Raw genomic sequence first — 19211 nt, 5'->3', positions numbered from 1 at the left:
GGGTCAGGGGTCGGGGGGTGTCACAGGGCTGGGACCCGCTGGGGGGAAGCGCGTGTGTGACTGGGTGTATATATGACTATGACCCTGACCCCTCAGCCACGGGTCCGCCGCCTGCCCCTCCCCAGCCGGTATGGCGGGACACACACACGTGCACACGTGTCGCACACACGCGTGTCTAATTATCGCCTCACCGCGGGCCGGCGTGCGACAGCCGGCGCGGCTGGAGGACATTCAATTTGGGTGTAAGTGACAACGCTGGAAGTCACCCAACTGGGGTGCGAGGACGCACGCTCTTTGAAGACTGCCTCTCGTCGCCGCCCCGGTAAGCGGCGCGGGGAGGGGCCTCGTGCTGTGGCTCGCACCAGCGCCCCCACGCCGCCGCCCACCCACCGGCTCCCGGGTCTGTCCGTCTGTCCGTCCGTCCGTCTGTCGTCTGAGACGGCACCCGGCTCAGCTCGCCGGCCGCGCCTACTGCACGCAGGGGGAGCTGCTCCCCTCCTGGCTCCCGTCCCCTGTCTTCAGGGCCGGGGGACCCCAGGCCGGCTGCGGGGTCACCAGCCTGTTCCCCGGGGTTCATTCTCGCCCTCGACGCAGTGCCCGGCCCCTCTGCTGCCGGCCGGGTGTTGGGGTGCCAGGGGCGCCTGCCCCCTACTCCCCAATCCTGGAGGGCTCCTGGAGGAGGGCGTGGCTCGTGGGGACGGAGCCTCCAGCAGAGGCCGGGGCAGCTGTCACGCATGTGCAAGACCAGGCAGCACCGGGCAGGAGAGTGATGGCGGGTGGGGAAGGAGACAGAGCACGTTGCTCAAAGGGCCAGAGGCACCCATGTGGGGTCTGGGGGGTCTGTGGGCTCCGTCCACACTCGGTTCTCAGTGTGAGCAGCAGCTTGGACAAACTCTGAGAGCCTGCAGGAAGGGGACCAACGCCGGACGTCAGGGCCAGGATCCAAGCATTCCCTCCAGCCAGAATAATGGGTCACAGCCGTTCAATGAATTAGAATAAAAACCACACCAGGAAGGGGTCAGCGGGGAAGTGCGGCTCCACGTCACCCAAAGGGAAAAGAAACAGGCAAGAGCAGGTTCAAGAGGTAAATGTGGCACTTGAGAAGGCAGCTCAGGCTGATTTAACAGAGATATATCAGGTAGAATAGAGGAGGTGATCTGGCTCTGTCCAGCATGGTTCAGCTCACGTCCAGAGGGTTTGGTTCCAGACCTCAAGGGAGATAAAAAAGGTCACACTCACATAGCACCTACTATGTGCCAGACACTCTCCTAAGAGCTTTATATCTATTAACGTATCATATACTTACACCAATCCTGTGAAGTCAGAGCTATTATTACTCATTTTACAGAAGAGGCACAGAGATGTTAATCAAGTTGCCTGAGTTCCCACACCAACTTAGCGGTGAGGCAGGATTCAAACCCAGGCATGGTGGTCCCAGAGCCCCGCGGGCAAAACCACATGTCATGTGGCCAACGGGTGGACGTGGGCACGTTCGAAGGTGAGGAGTGGCCCCGATGGAGAGCGGACGCCAAGCCAGTTTGTCTGAGGACAGGCAAGAGGAGACGGGAGTGCCTGGCTGAGGGAAGCGGCCTCGGGTACACTGGCGCCTGCGGAGCGGGCGCACGGCGGGCGGGGGGCCGGGCCCAGGGCTGGACACTGCGTGTGACCCCTTTCATCCTCCCGGGGGGTTCTCAGAGCCCCCTGACGAGACTGTAAACAGACAGCCCTGCTGGAAAACAACATCACGTAACAGTCAAGACACACGCAGCCCGTGAGCCCAAATTCCAGGGCCGGGTGAGTCCCCGGAGGGGCCGCGACAGCCGTCCCAGGACGGGCGTGACGGGACCCGAGCCGTCCACCGAGAGGATGGATGAAAGCAGCGTGGGGTGGGCGGGGGGCGGTGTGGAGCACTATACAGCAGAGAAAAAGAGTGAGCCTCCAGCCACGTGCTGGACACGACGCCACTCACAAAGGCGCCACGGAGATGACAGCGCCGGCCGCCCAGAGGGACCCGCCGTATCCACCCGGATCTACAGCTTGAAAACACGCTCGGCAGCGTATCGCCCGGGGTCCGTACAAAGAGAGTGAAAATCATCATCATAAAATGCAGCCAACGGCTGACCCAGGAGGGAGGGGGCGCGAGGGGAGGCGGCCCTGGCGGCGGACGGCGGCGACGGCTGCGCCCCCGTGTGACGTGTTTCGCGGGAGGTGCATGAGGATCAGTTTTAAGCCGGAGCGGAGAGCATTCAGGTATTCATGACATTATTCCTCATCCCTTCGGCTGTATTAAATATTTCATCATTAGTGAAATATTTATTAGAGATTTCTTAAACCTCGGAGACGTCCTAAATATTTCATAATAAGTTTTAAGACGTTTTCAAAAGGCATGGGCTGCCGTGTTAAGACTGAGCTCCCCGTCGCCGGAGGTGTGCAAGGAGAGGCAGGACGTCCGAGAGGGCACCCACCGGAGGAGGCAGAGCAAAGCTGTGGTTCCTAAACCGGGAAAAGGCTCAGAATAACTTCTGAGCTTTTAAAAAACACAGACACCCGCCCCCCCCCCCCCCACCAGGAGCCAATTCTAGTCCTGACTGAAGAGCCGAGGGGAGGGCCCGGGCGCCGGGCGTGTTTAAGGTGCCCGCTCCCCTCGCCACCGGAGCGCCCTTGCACCCTGAGCGCCCCCAGCCAGACCCGGCTCCCACCGGGCACCCAGGGGATCACGTGACGGGTTGAACCTGGTGGGCTCCGCGGGTCTGCAAATCGTCCCCGAGAGAGGCTGGACCCTCACGTCACACACAGGCCGACGACTCTGACGCTCCAGCCTCTCTCTATCCGGTCAACAGCCAGTTTCAAAGCACCTACTATGTGCCCGGCACCACGCCGGGGTGAGGCAGGGACAAGCAGGGGTGACCAGCCCGTAGGTTCCTGTGGCACCAGCGTGGCTGAGGAATCACAAGAGGACCTCTCAACTTTGGCCTCTGCTCTCCAAGGGCTTGCTCTCCTGGGCCCAGAGAGGGAAAGTAATTTTCCCCAGGTCACACAGCAAGTTCTCCTGAACTCTCTCCAGCCCCGCGGAGCTGAGAAAACTAGTTGTAACAACGCAGAGAACGGTTGCAAAATGCTCAATTCTACAAGTGCCAACGTGCATTTATTTAAACACTATTAAACGCGCAGCAAGGCAGCCAAGTAGATGATCATAGGGTGGGTCTCATGGACGGGGAAACTGAGGCACTGTGCGAGCAGGGAGCACGTCGGTGAGGGCTTGGCTGGGCCTCGGCCCCAGGGAAGCACGACTGTGGGGCCGCCCTCGGGACCACCTGAGCGGACATGGAGGGGTTGCGACTCGATAATAACGAAATCACGTCCTACGCTATATGATAAAAGTAATAATAGCAGATTCCATGGTGGGGGGACAAGGACAAAGACGGGAGTGAGGCCCAGGCAGGAGGGGATCCAGCCCCAGGACAGGGAGCTGGTCTCCCCGGCCACATTCCCACCACCCAAGGCCGGGGCAGAGGGCCACCTGGTCTGCCACCCGCCCCACCGGGCAGGGAAGGCGGCTTCCCGTCCCCTCGAGCCACAAACCCGAGCACGTGGTCCCCGGGACGCGGCCTCCGGTGCTCTCGCTGCGCCCGGCGGGGGCGCTCAGCTGGCTGGGGTACGGGCCGGCTGCCCCCTTCCGGAGCAGGCACGGGCCGGGGGACCCGAGGTGAGCTGGACGGCCTCTGGGGAAGCCGGTGGCCCAGGTTGAAGACTTTGCCCCCCGCCCCAGCCGGGGGGGTCCCAACTTCCCCTTCCCGACAGAGGTGAGGGGAGCCGGCCCTGCTCCGTGCCGGGTGGGCCTGGGTGCAAGGACGCGGGGACAGCTCCAGGCAGCCCGGGGCTCACGAGGGACATTGTGCCGGATCCTGTCAGCGGGGCTGCCCAAGGGGCCCAGGGCGGGTGCGTGGGGCGGCCGGGGGCAAAGGGCAAGGGGGCAGGAGCCGCCTGCCTCCCCAGGGGTCTGCTCCCTGCCTGGTCACGTGCTTGTCACCCCAACTCTCGAGACGAGCCCCCCCAGGCCCTGTCGCGTCTTTGGGTTTTAAGAAGACCCCGCACGCAGATCTGCCATTCGCTCCAGGAAGGGCGACTTCCTCACGCACTCGGGGTCCGTAGCCGGGGACTCGGGAGTCTAGTCTGAACGTCCCCAGAGAGGTCCCATTTCTGCAGAGACTAAAACAGAGAGAGAACTCAAGGCGGCCGGCGAGACGAGGGGAGAGAGAGCGGGACGGGGCGTCGTGGGGACCGAGGCGGCCAGGAGAGCGGCCTGGAGACTGCGCGGGGGCGGAAGGAGCGGGAGCGGCAGACCTGCTGGGTCTGAGCGCTGGTCTTACCCGGGGGCCCTGCTGAGGCCGTCCATCGGATCTCATCTCGAGGGCACTGGGGAGCCACAGAAGGTTCCGCAGAGAGGGTGGGATCCCCCTGGCTGTTGACGGAGAATGGACTGTTGTGGGACAACAGCAGGGCAGCCGCTGAGGGAGAGGACGGTGCTCTAGACCAGACGGCGGAGAGCAAGGCAAGCGGAAGGTGTGGGCGGAGCGGACCACACCCGACGGAAACGCGCCCGAATGTGCACGGAGCGCCTGGAACGGTCACAGCGGCACAACCCGTAACAGCCCCAAACCGGACATCACCCCAACGCCCACCAACAAGATAGCACGACGGAATTCTGCACCACGGCGGCCAGGATGAGCAAACCTAAGGACGGACGACGTGGACAAACGTCACGCACACAGTGCCCAGCGAGCCATTTACACGACGTCCCAAAAGGACACAACAGTGTGGTCGGAAGCCTGGGGGCGGCTCCCCTGGGGGCAGCGGCTGGAAGGGGAGACGTGAGGAGGGCCCTCCGGGGGCGGGTGACTCTGTTTCTTGATCTGGGCGCTGGGGACACGGGTGTGAACAAAGACACTTGATGGTACGTGTGTCTTATGCTGTCTGTGTGTCACAATCCGATAAAAGATTCAAAAGAGGGGCCGGCCCGGTGGTGCAGTGGTTAAGTGCACACACTCCACTTTGGCGGCCCGGGGTTCGCAGGTTCGGATCCCGGGGGCGGACATGGCACCGCTCATCAAGCCATGCTGTGGCAGGCGTCCTACATATAGAGTACAGGAAGATGGGCACGGATGTTAGCTCAGGGCCAGTCTTCCTCAGCAAAAAAGAGGAGGATTGGCGGCAGATGTTAGCTCAGGGCTAATCTTCCTCAAGGAAAAAAAAAAAAAAGATTCAAAAGAAAGAGAGAAAGAAGGTACCCGGGAGGTCAGATCAACGCAACACAGTGCTTTATCGGATGACACGGAGAGAAAGGAGGGAGCGTTGATGGAGCCACCGGTGGGCTGGTTCCAGACAGCAGAGACGCAGGCCTGGAGAACACGGGGCGGGGACGTGATGAGTCAGCGCAGCCGGAGCCACGCTAGTTTGGCAGACACGGGGACACGCCAACCCCCGACTGCGGGGACATCCCGCCCTCAGCGCGCTGAGACCCAGGCCGGGAGGGGCTGCGATTCTCAGGAAGCAAAATGAGGGCACGGCCGAGACCCCGCTGTCACGGGGCGGCTGTGCCCTTAACTCTGATGAGGTCTGGACCCTCGGCGTCCCCAACCCGGAGGCGGACAGGACGACCTCCAGGTCATCCAGGTGACGACTGCACACCCTGGCGGCCCCGTGTTTGGGGTGACAATTAACGCCACCTCCTCTGACCCTCCACGTGAGCTGGTGGGACACAGCCTGGCACAGTCGCCCTCTCTCCGGGGGACCCCATAAAGACTACCGTTCCCAGACTCTTTTTGCAGCAAGGCATGGCCTACGACCACGCTCTAGCCGATGGGATGTGAGCCGAGATGAAGTGCCCCACTGCTGAATCGCTCCCTCCAGAGAAATGGGCAGGCGTGTTTCTTGCCGGGTTGGGATGCAGATGTGCTCGCGGGAGCTGGAGCAGCCACTTTGGTCCCAGACACAGAAGCCACGGGTGATGGTGACAGAGCTGCCCTAACCACCCCAGGGCCACCGACTCCTGTGCTGTTTTGCGAACAGGAAATAAGCTTCTATCTTCTTTAAATTACCATATTTTTGGAGGACTGTGTTTCAACAGCTTGCCATAACCAATACGGATGAGGGACTTTCCACCCCTACATGACTAGGGAGGGAGCTCAGCAAGATCTGGAGATGCTCCAGGGGACGGGGAGTGGAGGAGAGGCGGGAATGCCCCCCATCACCAGCAGGCTGGTCCCTGCCATGCCCATCTTACCCCTTTCCACCCTCCCACCAGGGACCCAGCCCCCACTGCTCCCTATGCTGTGCGCACGCCGTGTGCTGTGGAGACGCCACTGCTCCTGCCATTTCTCACCTGACATGTCCTCCTCTTTGGCCCTCCAAGCCCTGCCCACCCTGCCCTCTGGGAAGCCCCCTCTGGCCTGTCTGCTCCCCCTCTCATGCACTCACAGTGCCCCCCAGGGAGGCTCGGGGCCCACGTGAGCCATATTCCCAGCCAGGCTGGGCTCCAGCGGTGGAGACAGCTCCCTTGTGTTCCCCTCTGCCGGGAGCACACAGTAGGACTGCAGCTGTGCTCAGAGACAGAGCGCCCCGCCCTGCCCCACCCTGCCCCACCCCGCATCTCCTGGGGAGTCCCCGAGTGTCAGCCGGCGAGCCTGCGTGTGTGCACAGGGCACTTCAGGGCCAGGCTGGGGACGTGCGCGTGTCCAGGGCCAGGGTCGGCCCGGCAGCCCAGGCAGCTCCCAGGACCCTCGACCTCCAGGCAGAGAGCGCGAGGCTGCGAGACCGGACTCCGGGCGAGCAGCTCAACCTCCCTGCTCCTCCACGTCCTGGGGGCAGGCGTGCGGTCACTCAAGGTCACCACATTGGGCGGCTCAGGCCCGGAAAGGCCCGCACACAGTGGGTGCTCTGTCAAAGCGTGCTCCCTCCTCCCGCCCACCCTGGCAGAGGTCTCCGGGGGGCTCCGGCCACGTCCCTCCGCATCAAATCATCACCAAGAAAACAGCGGCTCTGTCTGCCGGGCTCCCTTCTGGCTCCCGCCCCCTCCTGCCCTCGCTGCCCGGGCCCCCGTCCACGTCCACCGGCCCCGGCCCAGGCCCCGCTGCCCCGCACGCCCCCCCCCCGACCCACGTCAGCTGCTGGATTCACGGTCACCGGGTGGGGCTGGGGAGCGAGGCTGCAGCCTTGGCCATGAGTCAGTGGGGCTGAGCGTGCAGGGGGGAGAGGTGGGCAGGGCGACACCACGCACGGGGCCCCGAGGGGCCGTGTGGACACGTACGCACAGAGCTGCTAATGCAGGACGTGGACAGCCACGAAGCAGGAGCTGGGAGAGGGCAGGGAGGAGGGGAGAAGGCACGGGGCGGGGTGGGTACCCTCTCGATCCCTCTCATTCATTTAATCAAAGACCCCACAAGCAGCTGCCGTCACCCCCATCGTACAAAGGACACGGAGAGGTTAAGCGACGTGCCCCTGACTGCACAGCTGGTCAGCGACAGAACCATATGTAAACATGGGGCCTGTAGTGGGCCCCCTGCCCTGGTGCTAAGGGGGGGGTCAGAGGCCAGGGGTCAGAGGCAGGAGGAAAATCTACGAGGGGAGGAGGCGAGAAGGAGCATAGGCTGAAAGGTAAAGCTGGTGGCAGGGGTGGGCGCAGTGGGGCAGGAGGCTGGACCCAGGAGCCCCGGCCTGAGGGAGGAGAGGTCCCCAGGGCCTGCCCAGCCGGAGAGGGGACAGACGTGGAGGGACCCCAAGGCCCTGCTCCTCCTCCCACTGAGTCCTGGCCCACGGGACGCACAGCCCACGAGGAAATGAAAAGACAGATGAAGATTCAGGAGCAGGACCGTGGCCCCGGCAGCCTGGCCCACCCACCGGCTGGAGGGACAGAGAAGCCCAGGACGGGCTGTGGGGGAGGCCAAAGGGGGATGACGGGGCCTTGGGGCGTTGGGGGAGGCAGGGGCTGCCCCCCATCCAGGCACCCGGAGGTGGGCAGCTCCATACAGGCTGACCGGGTACTTGAGCCTGGACACACCGAGGGGCACGAGGGCAGCCTGGATCTACGGGGAGCGACACAGGGGCCACCCTTGAGCCGGCCACTGTGGACAGCAGGAGCCAGGTGTGGGGTGGAGGGAGCAGGGGGGAGGACCCAGGCTAAGGGAAGGAGGCCCCTGGGGACCTCCTGGGATCAGGCCGTGACTCATCTCACAAAAACCAGCACGTGACCTCATGACCACCATGAGGGCGGGGTTCTACTGGGTGGAAATTAGTAAACAGGTGACAAAGAGATAAACTACTTAGTGAGAACCAATCACGAGGCAGACGTGGACCACAGTGGGCATGAGAACAGGCTCAGGAGCTCACTGTCATCTTCCTGACAACAAGGAACAGACTTAAACTCCTTTCCCTTCTACCCCTCGCTTTACCTTCCTGAGATGCAGGGACAATGGCTGGAGGTGCAGCAGCCATCTTGAGGCCGTGAGGACAAATGCTAAGAATAGTACGGGAGGAAGGTAATGGAATCTGAATCGCTGACAACCTCCCTGGACTGTGCACCACCCCCACGGCCCCTGTCTTTACAAGGGAAAAATGAATCCCCAAGTGAGCCGTGAATTCAACCACATCATGGTCAGGTTTCTGTCTTACGCAGCCAGATTTAATCCCTAACTGACGCAGCATAAAATAATGCTGAATAATTTTATTAGAAAGTTACTCTCAATTTAATTCATTTCAGTGCTCCTGATTACATCAAAAAGAAAGTCTCCGATGGGGGCCGGGAGGTCTTGAACCCCTCGGTACACTCGCTGTTCTCCTTTTTAATCAAGCGATAGCAGGCCTGGGCTCCGAGGCTCCCTTGGGCTACAGCGTCCAACTAGAATTTAATAACGTTGTTTTGTTTCCACCGAATTTATTTTTATGATTATGAATTCTATTTATGGCAAAGGAGGCTTGTTTTCCATTTGTAGCGGTGCTATAAAACTTCCCTTTTAAATAAATGTATTTAAGTCTTTTTTTTTTTTTTAAGTAAATTTACTTAGAGAAAAACAGTAAAAACAGGCAGAGAAATGTGGGGGCACGTGGGCGGCTACTGCCCGGCCCGCTCTTCTGGGGCTCGGGCCGGCCTGCCCCCGGGCATGAGAAGAGAGGCCGGTGGCGGTGAAGGCTGGCTCTCCCATGCACACCGGGGGCTGCGTCTCCATCCTTGTTGGGCCTGGGGCAGGGGGTGGGCGAGCGGCTGGACCCCTGGCGCCGGAAATCTCCGGAAAGTGAAGCCTCAGACTCGTGGGCTGGCAATCAGGCGGTGAGCGGTGGGCAGGAGTTTGAAGCCGTCCCGGTAAACAGGCCCGCTAACTCAAAGTCAGGGTGCCTTCGCGCCCACCCGCCTGTGTGAGGCCGACTTCAAACGCAGGGGCTCCAGGAGCTGCCGTGACCTTTTGCTAATTAGCCCGGGCTGTTTGCTCGGCAGCTCCAGCTCCAGCCGTGGCCGCCTGTCACCATCCGGCAGATAAATAACCCAGCTCCTCGGAGAGGCGGGGGCGAGGGCGTGCTGGCCGAGGGGTGGGGTGGTCTGGGGCAAGTCACGGGGACCTCTGCTGGGGAAAGCACAACCCCGACTTCTCTGAGAAGGAAACTGAGGCGTGGGGAGGGCAGGGGTCTTACAGAGGGGCCCGGGCACTAGTTCCGCCCACTCCCGGACCCCCCTCCCGACAACAGGCCTCCCACGGCGCCCACAGCCCCGGGTTGGCCTCTGTGGCTCTGTCCACGGTGCTGAACCCACGCCGGCCTGGGGTTGGGCCGTGTCCAGCAGGTCACCTGAGGTCATCGGAACGCACAGAAGGCTCCTTCGGGACACTGAGTCATTGCCTCCGTAAAGGCAACTTCCAGGCACAAGGCCTCAGGACCCGGAAACGGAGGAGTCGGGGGGAGGCAGGAACAGAATTGGGAAATTCGACTCGCTGAATGACGAGACGTTCTATCCAGAAGGGACCTTGGAAACCAGACGCCCAACCCCCAGCTTCCCGAAGAAGACCCAGCGAGACGCACGCGCTGCTCCGCCAGGCCCCGCAGGAGCCACGGGCCATCTGTTTTGCCACCTGCCTTCGAAGGTGGGCCGGGCTGGGAAACATCCCATCCATTCATTCAACAAACGTTCATTCAGTGTCTGCCACCTGCCAGGCTCAGGAGGCTGACGGAGCGGAACACGTGGCCGGGGTGAGTGAGACAGAAGACGGAGATGTCCCGGCCTCGTGAGGGCTGGGGGGCCGAGGGGGTCCCGCCTGGCTGCGGCCACCCCGGACCAACTCAGGGGAGCAGGAGGCTGACATGGGCTGGGAAGGAAGAAAAGACATGACGTTTATCCAATGTGATGTACCAGTCACTGCCAGGCACCTGCTTCACGCTTAGGAGGGGGTGACACCCACCACTGCTTCTTGAGCGCCTACTGTACGCCAGGCAATTCACACATCCCACTGAATGCTCACCTATGGGAGAGGCTCTGATGTCCATTTTACAGAAAAAAAAAAAAAAAGGGAGGTCAGGTGGTAAATGCCCTGCCCGGCGCTCTACACCCAAAATTCAGCAGAGTGGGGTCTGTCCCCCTCTGCTCAGGGGATACCCATCGAGAAAGTCCTCGGGGGCACCCTCATGTTTCAGATAGGGAAACTGAGGCCCAGAGAGGGCCAGGTGCTGGTCATTGTCACGGGGAATTCCCCCAGACATCCTTGATGATGGGAGCTGAAGGGAGGGAGGCCGTGGCATGGAAGCACCGATGCGTCCTCACACCCTCCGTCTTTCTGGACTCGGAGCCCCTCGAGGGACGGGGTCTCTGGCACCACTGCACCCAGGATCTGGCAAAGGGCAGGCACTCGGTGGACGTCTGACGCACAAGGGAGGGAGCAGTGACCAGGCGGCTTACCCGCCCCATGACCTGGTGCCTGCTCAGCTCTCCGACCCACCTCCCAGCCCGCGCCCTGCCCCCCGGGCTCTGGGGGAGCCCTCTGACCACCTCCAAAGGGCGTGCCTCTGGGGCTTCCAGAAAGATCTCTGTTCCCCCACCACCACCCAGTGATGGAGGAGAGAGCCTTTTCCCAAACGCTTCCCTCTCACAGCCCGTTAGAACCGGCAGCATTACCACGCTCCCTGTACACAAACTAGTCTACACAGCCCTTCAACGCCTGAACACAGCCGCTCAGCAACCCCCTGTGCAAACCGAGGCCCAGAATCCAGACTCTTCCATGGACCCCGCCACTTACACTGGCACCTCCTGACAGTCAAGGGAGACGTTACAACCCCGCTCTACCCCACAAGGAGACTCCCGGGGAACAGCGCCCCGTTCCAGCCACGTGCAAAACCGGCCGGGTCGGAGTCCCAGAACCTCGTGACGTGCCTACGGCCTGGAAAAATCCCGGCCACAGCGGACAAAAGAGGGCATATCCACGATTTCCGGAAGAGCTAACAGAAAAGAACGTGTCCAGCTACCTCCCAGCTGGAGGCGGAACCCGCAGCAGCCGGGTCACCGGGACGTGTGGCCTGCCATCGGGATGGCAGCCTCAGTCAGTTCGGGACTGTGGATAACTCTCTCCATATAAGAACCTGTTTTTCGAATAGACCACGTGAGTCAATATTAACATATGTCAGGCTGCACATATGGTGGTTTTACACTCAAACACATGGTATTGTGTCTATTCCCGTAAACGGGTGGAAGACGAGATCTCTTTTAACCCACGAGGCCACCGTGACTCAGCAGGGAGGATGCTGGGCCAGCCCTGAGCCCCCAACGCCACAAGCTCCTCCTGTCACATCCCGAGGCGGCCCCTTCGTCCTCTGCCCGTTCTGTGCATCACAAGGACAGCACCCCTGCAGGAGTCGACCCCCAGGGGACAGCTGTGTCTGCAGTGTAGCCGGATATGACCCCGTCTCCTTCGAATCCTGTCCTGTGACCCCAGCACACCTGTCTCGCAGGTGGGTGTGAACTGGTCCTGCCCCCCCCAACTTCTGAGAGAATCCAACAAGCAAGCACATCCCCTACCTTTGGGTCAGGGCCCCCCGGCGACCTGACACGGCTGAGAGGGACGGGCTGGTGGGTCCCTCCCCGTGGGCGTCACGGACATCTTCTCCTCATCGCAGGACACAGAGGAAGAGCATGGGTCCAAACGGAGCGCAGGACAAATGGTCACCAGGGCAGCTCCCCCTGCGTGGAGACAGAGACGGGAGGAGGTGAGGAAGGGCGGGGCTGTGCAGCCTGCCGCCATCTCAGCTTCCGGAAGATTCCGTCGGCCCAAGCCACGGGGATCCGGGTGCTGCGTGCACCGAGGGCATAAAGGCTGGACCCCCGTATACAAACGGAGAGGCCGGGATGGCCGACACAAGGAGGCACAGGCAGGGAAAGGAGCTGACGCAGAGGGAAGATATTACAGAGCTGCTGAGGCCAGACGGGCCGGGCCTGGGGTCCCTGCGGCTCCACTCTGCAGGGGCCCGGGAGGTTCTGGGACCAGCACGTGCACCCAAGGCCCAGTGCATCCATATCCCCTCTGACTCCCTTGACCTCAGTGATGGAGGCAAGCAACTGAGGCAGGCCGGCTAAGCAAAGACTCCCTCCCAGACGGCCCTCTCCCTATGGCCCCCTCCTCCTCCATCCCAGGGGCACCTCTGCCAGGGGGCAGGGGCTGCTGCATTCCGCACCAGGCCGGCCAACCACTCAGGAGGGAACCAAGTCAGGACACAGAAGCCCGAGGCCCGGGCCGAGGTTGTTACAAGGAGCGTATGACTCAGCAAGTCAGTTTACAACCCCGCGTCTCCTGACCTCCCGCAAGGTTGGGCCGTTCATTCACTCCTTCGTCACGGCATCCAGCCCGACACACAGAGCGTCATGTGTGAGCTGTGGACTCTCCCCCTCAACTCTCGGTTCGGTTGGGCCCTGTTTCGCAGACAGGGAAACTGAGGCTGAGACAGGGAGAGTCCTCCTTCCCGGGACACACAGCCGAGAGGCAGTATGGAGGCAGGTCTGGACAAAGCCCGGAGCTACGATGCCACGGCGCTCTGCATTCGAGGCTGAAGGCACGGGTTCCACCAACTCCACGGTGGCGGCATCGGGTGGGGGCCGGGGGGCCCCAGATAGGCGGCATCTTCGGGACAAAGGGGATTCTGGGAGCAAGGCTGGTGGTGATAGAGGGGCAATGGGGGATTCTGCTGCACCCTGAGCCCCTGGAGGCCGGGCAGCGACCCTCAGGGGAGGGGGCCCCCCAGCTCTCGCCGTCCCCCCCGGGGCTCTGGGCCGGGAGAGGGAATTGAAAGGCGAGAAGGAAGCTGTCGTGCGAGGAAGTGCATGCGTGCGCACACAGACGAGAGCGCGGCACGGAATTACCTAAAATTGCTGGTTAGAAGCGGATGTAAATAACCAAAAAATATGTGGGGAAGTGGGGGGAGGGCTCGTCAATTAGAGTTAATTACTCAACAGCTAATTGGAATAATAATGGTGGCATTTGAATATGCTAATAAGGCCAAACCTGCCTTGGAAAAGGTAATTGGAAGAAAAAGAGAGAGAATGTGGGCGCCCAGAAGTTCCCCAAGCCTGGCCCTGGAGGAGGCTGCCAGGTCAGGCCACAGCCCAGGGACCAGGACGGGACACCCCTTCCCACCTCCAGGCCCTGGTAGGTCTGGCCGCCAATGCCCACTCTCCTCCCTGGGGCCTGGAGACCTGACAACCCAGCACGGGCTCCCCAGCTGCCCGGCTCCCAGCTCTCCAAGGACAGACGCCTCGCCCAGCCAAGCCCCAGAGGAGCAGGAATGCATAGTTATTGAGCGCCCACTGTAGACCCAGAGGAGAAGCAGGAATGCGTGCTTATTGAGCGCCCACTGTGTGCCCAGAGGACAAGCAGGAATGTGTGCTTATTGAGTGCCCACTGTATGCCCAGAGGACAAGCAGGAATGTGTGCTTATTGAGCGCCCACTGTATGCCCAGAGGACAATCAGGAATGCGTGCTTCTTGAGCACCCACTGTATACCCAGCCCCGCTTTGCAAAGAATCCCCATTGCAGATGAGGTGAGAGAGCTCGGGAGCCGTGAGGCATGCCTGCAGTGCGGCCAGCAGTGGGCAGGGCCAGGGCACGGCTTTCTAGCTCCTCTCAGACTTCCTAGCAAAGCTGTCCAAAGGCAGCATCGCAAGCCCCATGCCACCACGCGTGTGAGCAGAAGCCAGGCCACTCCCGGGGGCTCTGCGTCCCTCCCTGTGTGCAGGTGGGTTCTGTGCTCCCACACCTGTGTGCCGGGCGCCTGCCCGAGCTTTTCACTCTCCATGAGCATCACTTCAGGCCACATGTGAGTGCACACATGTGGACACAGGCACATGCATGCACCTGTGCACACTTACACATGAGCACAGCCACACGCACACACACTCACCATCCTCCACACTCAGACACACCCAGGCACGGGCATCCCGCACGCCTGCTCAGGCCTGACCCGAGCCTTACCCAGACCCTGGTGTTCTGGCCTGCAGACACCAGTGAGTGCACGGCCCCTGAGGGGTGACCACAGAGGGGGCTGCCAGGCCCTTGTGTAGCCTGGGGCCCATTCGGACCCACCTGCCTTGAGATGACACCTTTTCAGTCCCCAGGCAGCCCAGCCTGGAGCAGCACTCAAGTGCGCCCCTGGTGTGGCCACCAGCTCCCGCCACCTGCACGGCCTGGGGAGGCCTCCCCGGGGCCGGCCTCCTTCCAGGACTCAAGGTGATCACACGGCCTTAGGACGGCACCTGCATGGTTACTGGGCATCCACAGGTCTGAGCTGCCATGTGGATGACGGATTCGCGGGTCTGTGGTGGGCGGGACTCCGGCAAAGCTGGTGATCTGAACAAGGCCCGGCGTGGGGGCTGCACGGTGCCTGCGGATTTGCAGAGGTTCAGCCAGAGCAGCTTGAGGTGGGACTGGCAGGAGCCGGCGGGAGAGGAGGCAGCCATCCTGCTCTGCCCTCGGAGCGGGGAGGCGGGGAGGTCCAGGTAGGAACTGGCATTCGGGCAACACGTTCACTGGTGTGACCTCGACCGGCCGTGGAATGCCGTGCCTCAGTTTCCTCTCTGTAGAATGGGGAGGATGGTGACCACCATCCACTGGATCACAGCCCAGGCTCGTCTGAACCCACAGGCTGGGAGCCCCAAAAGCCTCAGAGACGCCCCCATGGGCTGGTGGGCTCAAAGGTGAGGGCCCAGGGTGGAAAAATGCACACACGCAGCTGGTCTGTGATGTTTGGGGGTGCACCGGGGCCCCCAAAGGCAATCCAGCGACTCTTAACTCCCCATTTCACAGATGGAAACACACCTGTGCGGGAATTCTGCAGGTGGAAACTGAGGCCCAAGCCCATCCCTGAACTGTCACGGGGCCAGAGAGCGCTGGGGCCTCGGACACACCACAGCGGCAGAGGCTGGTGGATCCCACTACACAGATGGGTAAACCGAGGCTCCAGGAGGATGAGTAACTGGTCCAGATCACACAGCAGGGGCTGGGGGCGGGGGGGACGTGAGGCCTCCCTTCTGAGGCGCATGGCATGCACAATCGGGCCCCCCGCCCCCCCCCACAGAGGAGGCAGCAGGTTTTGGGGGAGGCGGGAGGGGTGCCCGGGAATGACGGGAACGACGGGGACGACTCCTCGGCTGCGGGGACAACTCCTCGACTGGCAGCCGGTGGGCAGAGAAAGCGCCCAAACTTGACATCTGCATTTCAAACACTTATATCAGCAAAACAAATCACAGTAATTATACCATTTGCATATTTTGTGCAATGATTGTTCCACGAGGCGGGAGGAGGGAGTGGCTCCTGCTGATGCCAGCAGCCCGGCCTCCCACAGCTGCGCCGCCCGCCCGCTGGTGTGGGGGCCCCTGAGTCTCCCTCCCACCCCCAACCGAGCCCAGGGGCCAAGGGGGACCCCCAGGAGCCGGAAGACTCCTGCCCTCTGTCTGGGCGACCTGTCTTACTACCTGGCCCTGGCCTTGCCTGTAAGGAGCCAGGCCCCCCATCTGTGAAGTGGGGGCACTGCTGGCCACCCTGAGGCTCTGCAGGTGTTCCCCTCCAAAGACCTGCCAACCTCATGCTGGGCTCCTTCACATGGCTCCTTCCACCACTCTGAGGTCTTTCTGTTCCTCCAACACATCCCTCCCCGCCCCTGCATGTGGCGACCCCAGGACCTTTGTACCCACTGGTGTCCCCTGCCCGGGAAAGCATCCTCCCAGATCTACCCACAGGGGGCACCTCTCATCATTCCCGGCCCAGCGCCAACATCACCTCCCAACCACCCTGATAGGACAAGCAGGGCTGCCCTCTCTGGGGCCAAGGGGCACAGCTTACTGCCTGGCACACAGTAGGCCCTCAGCAATCAGGATGCTCTGACTCAAGTCCCCTGCATTCCTGCCAGCAGCATTTGTCAGGCACCGACTGGGGGCTGGGGGACAAGTGCCAGGTCCTTGAACTGACCCCAAGGAGGTGGCATAATGGGCGGGGGTATCCTCCGACTCAGAGGAGAATCACGGGGCAAGGGGGATGGGACTGGCCCGAAGGGGCTGCCAAGCTGACCTGCCTCAGGCCCACCCAGGTCACGCTCAGGATCCCAAGCCGACCCCCTCCCCAGGTGCTCCCGGGGGTGGGGCCTCCCTGGGGCATCCTGGAGGCCGGGGTGCCCCACGTGCGGTTCTGAGCTCACTTCTGCCCCTGGGCGACCTCAGGCAGGCCTCCGTCCCTCCGCAGCCCCTCCTTCTTCTTCTGCATCTGCTCCAGTCGGGCCTCCTCGCCCACGGGGGGTCAGGCACAGTGTGGCGGGTCCCACACTCGTCCTGGGCCTGGGTGACCCACGTGAGTGTGCGCTGACCCACGAGGAGGGGGCCGGATGGGCTCCTGCTGCCTCGGTGGTCCCCATGCCCCCTCCTCCCGCAGGAGGCCTGGCTCTGCTCGGGTCCCATGGCTCCTGTGTCTGTCTCCACACAGCGGATGCCGGGGTGAGCAGGGACGGGGGGCCGCTGGCAGCGTCTCAGGGACCAATGTGGCAAAGCCCAGGAAGCCGGCCCACCCACAGGCCTGCAGGTGGCCGAGGGACAGGTGAGGAGGACACGGGTGGGAGGGGCCTGGTCTGCAGGGTGAGGTCGCGACACGGCGGGCGCAGGAGCGCTGAAACCCGGCAGTGACTCGGCACACAGCTCTGCCCGTGGGATGCGTGCAGTCTGCACATGTGCGTGTGCCTGTGTGTGTGTGTGTTGGGTCCACGGTCTCTGCGTGTCCGTGCTGAGCGTGTGTTTGAGTGTTCCTGAGCCCTGAGCCTGTGTGCGCATCACCGTACGCGGTGGGTCCAGTCGTGTCTGTGTCTGTGTATGTGTGTCTGTCTGTGAGACGTGCATGTGGCTCTCTGTGTGTGTACGACCGAGCGTGTAAGGAGGGGCGTGTGTGTGTACTGCAGAGTTCTCCAGGCCACGGCCGGTCCTCCCGTCTGGGTCAGAAAGCAAGAGGCTCTGCGTGCCCATCCCCTACAGCTCGGGGAGGGGAGCAAGGAGTGGAAGGGGCGTGCCCCCCACCCCTATCACCCCCATCAGAGGCGGGAGAGGGAGGGGTCCCACACGCCATCCCACTGCTCTCCCTTCCCCACCCCCGTCCCCATCACAGCAGGGCCAGGGCCCACCAGCGACCATATAGGAGCCCTCCCCGCAGAGGGACGCCCGTCTCCTGAGCAATGGGCCTAACAGCAAAAACCACAACCATGTGGCGCCCGCCGTAGGACCCTCCAAACACCATACGATCTGCCCCACAGCCCCACGGGCTGGGAACTGCGGCACCATCGTCCCCAGTTTCCAGATGGAGACACCGAGGCTTGAGAAGGGACGCCCGTTTGCCCCAGGTCACACAGACGCCCGGGATTCGCGTGGGTCTGCCTGAGCCCCTGCCCTTTGCAGGACGTGTGCCCCAACGCACGCGCTCCCAGGGGCAGCGCCTCCCAGGACAGGCGCCGTGAGGGGACTGCGTCCCAAACACATTAAGAGCCTCACCCGAGATCACCCAGGATACGGCTGGGCCGGGCAAACGGCTCTCTGCTTTTGACTTAAAATCAGGCAGAGGCAGCGAACAGGACGGTCCCGATGGCAATGGCGGCTCTCCCCTCGCGGCACTGGCTGCACACAGCGCCACCTCCCCCTCCTTTTAATCTCTGCCCACCCGGCCCAGACGTGGGCAACCAGAGCCGGGAGCGTCGCGAGTGCAAATGAGGCCCCGTCCCCTGGTAAACCGAGCACCTCGCTTCACCCCCCACAGCTCCACCAATTCCAGATGGAGTAAACAGTTAAATATGAAATATTAAGCCATAAAAAAAAAAAAAAAAAAAAAAGCGAGATGAAAACAGAATTCAATACTGAGCGGTCCTCAAGAGGGAGACTGGCTTTCCGAGCTCTGGAGGAACAGGATGAATTGTAAAAGAAGAGAGAGGCGGATTTGACCACATAAAAATAAGGAGAGGGACATAAAAATAACAAAAATTAAAAGATATGCCGCAGACAGAGAAAAATATCTGTGGCAAGTGTGACAGAGAAATGATAATTCTCTTCGTTATGTAAAGAATTCATTCAAATCGATCAGGGAAACACCAGCAATGTATAAACAAGTGGGCAAAGCAACAGACTCAGGAGAAAATACACGTGGTTAACAAATATGTGGGACAATGTTCAACCTCCTGCAGAATCAGGGAAATGCAAATTAAAAAAAAAAATACAGCGAGACACCATTTAGGCTCATGAAATAAACAAGGACCTAAAAACAACCAGCACCACCAGAAATCCCCTAAAGATGATACCCAGTGCTGGTAAGGTTATGGTGAAATTGGCACAAAGCTTTTAGAAAGTCCTTTGGCAACACAGATCCAAAGGTCTTAAGATGTGCACAGCTCAGAGCAGACAACACGCTTAACGGTGCAACGAAGACATTTCCTTTGAGATGAAGAACAGCCCAAGGATGCTGCCACCACCACTTCTGTTTGACACAGCACTCGTGGCCTCAGCCATTGCAATAACGCAAGAAAAAGAAATTAAAATTAAAGAAAAGCAAGAAACAAAACTCCAGTTATTCCCAGGTGTCCTAACGACGTACGTAAAAAAAAAAAAAAATCCCAAAGAATGTATACAGACAGCAATGGATAAGAGAGCTCAGGCCGAGTGCTGGAGATAAAGT

The 19211-nt window shown here is 61.2% G+C and overlaps 1 protein-coding gene across 2 annotated transcripts in view; it reads right to left on the bottom strand.

Annotated features, from left to right (window-relative positions):
- ELFN1 (extracellular leucine rich repeat and fibronectin type III domain containing 1) overlaps positions 1-19211 on the bottom strand; it is a 68843-nt gene that overhangs the window by 17657 nt on the left and 31975 nt on the right. For both annotated transcript variants that reach the window (XR_011494036.1, XM_070484075.1), the window contains exon 2: positions 12050-12211. The gene's annotated coding sequence lies outside the window, so the exon portion shown is untranslated. The remainder of the gene's footprint in view (positions 1-12049; positions 12212-19211) is intronic.

The sequence above is a fragment of the Equus asinus genome, chromosome 14 (assembly GCF_041296235.1).
Source record: "Equus asinus isolate D_3611 breed Donkey chromosome 14, EquAss-T2T_v2, whole genome shotgun sequence".
Taxonomy (NCBI): domain Eukaryota; kingdom Metazoa; phylum Chordata; class Mammalia; order Perissodactyla; family Equidae; genus Equus; species Equus asinus.
Note: the sequence above shows the minus strand (reverse complement) of the source record. Positions and strands in the feature narration are given on the sequence as shown.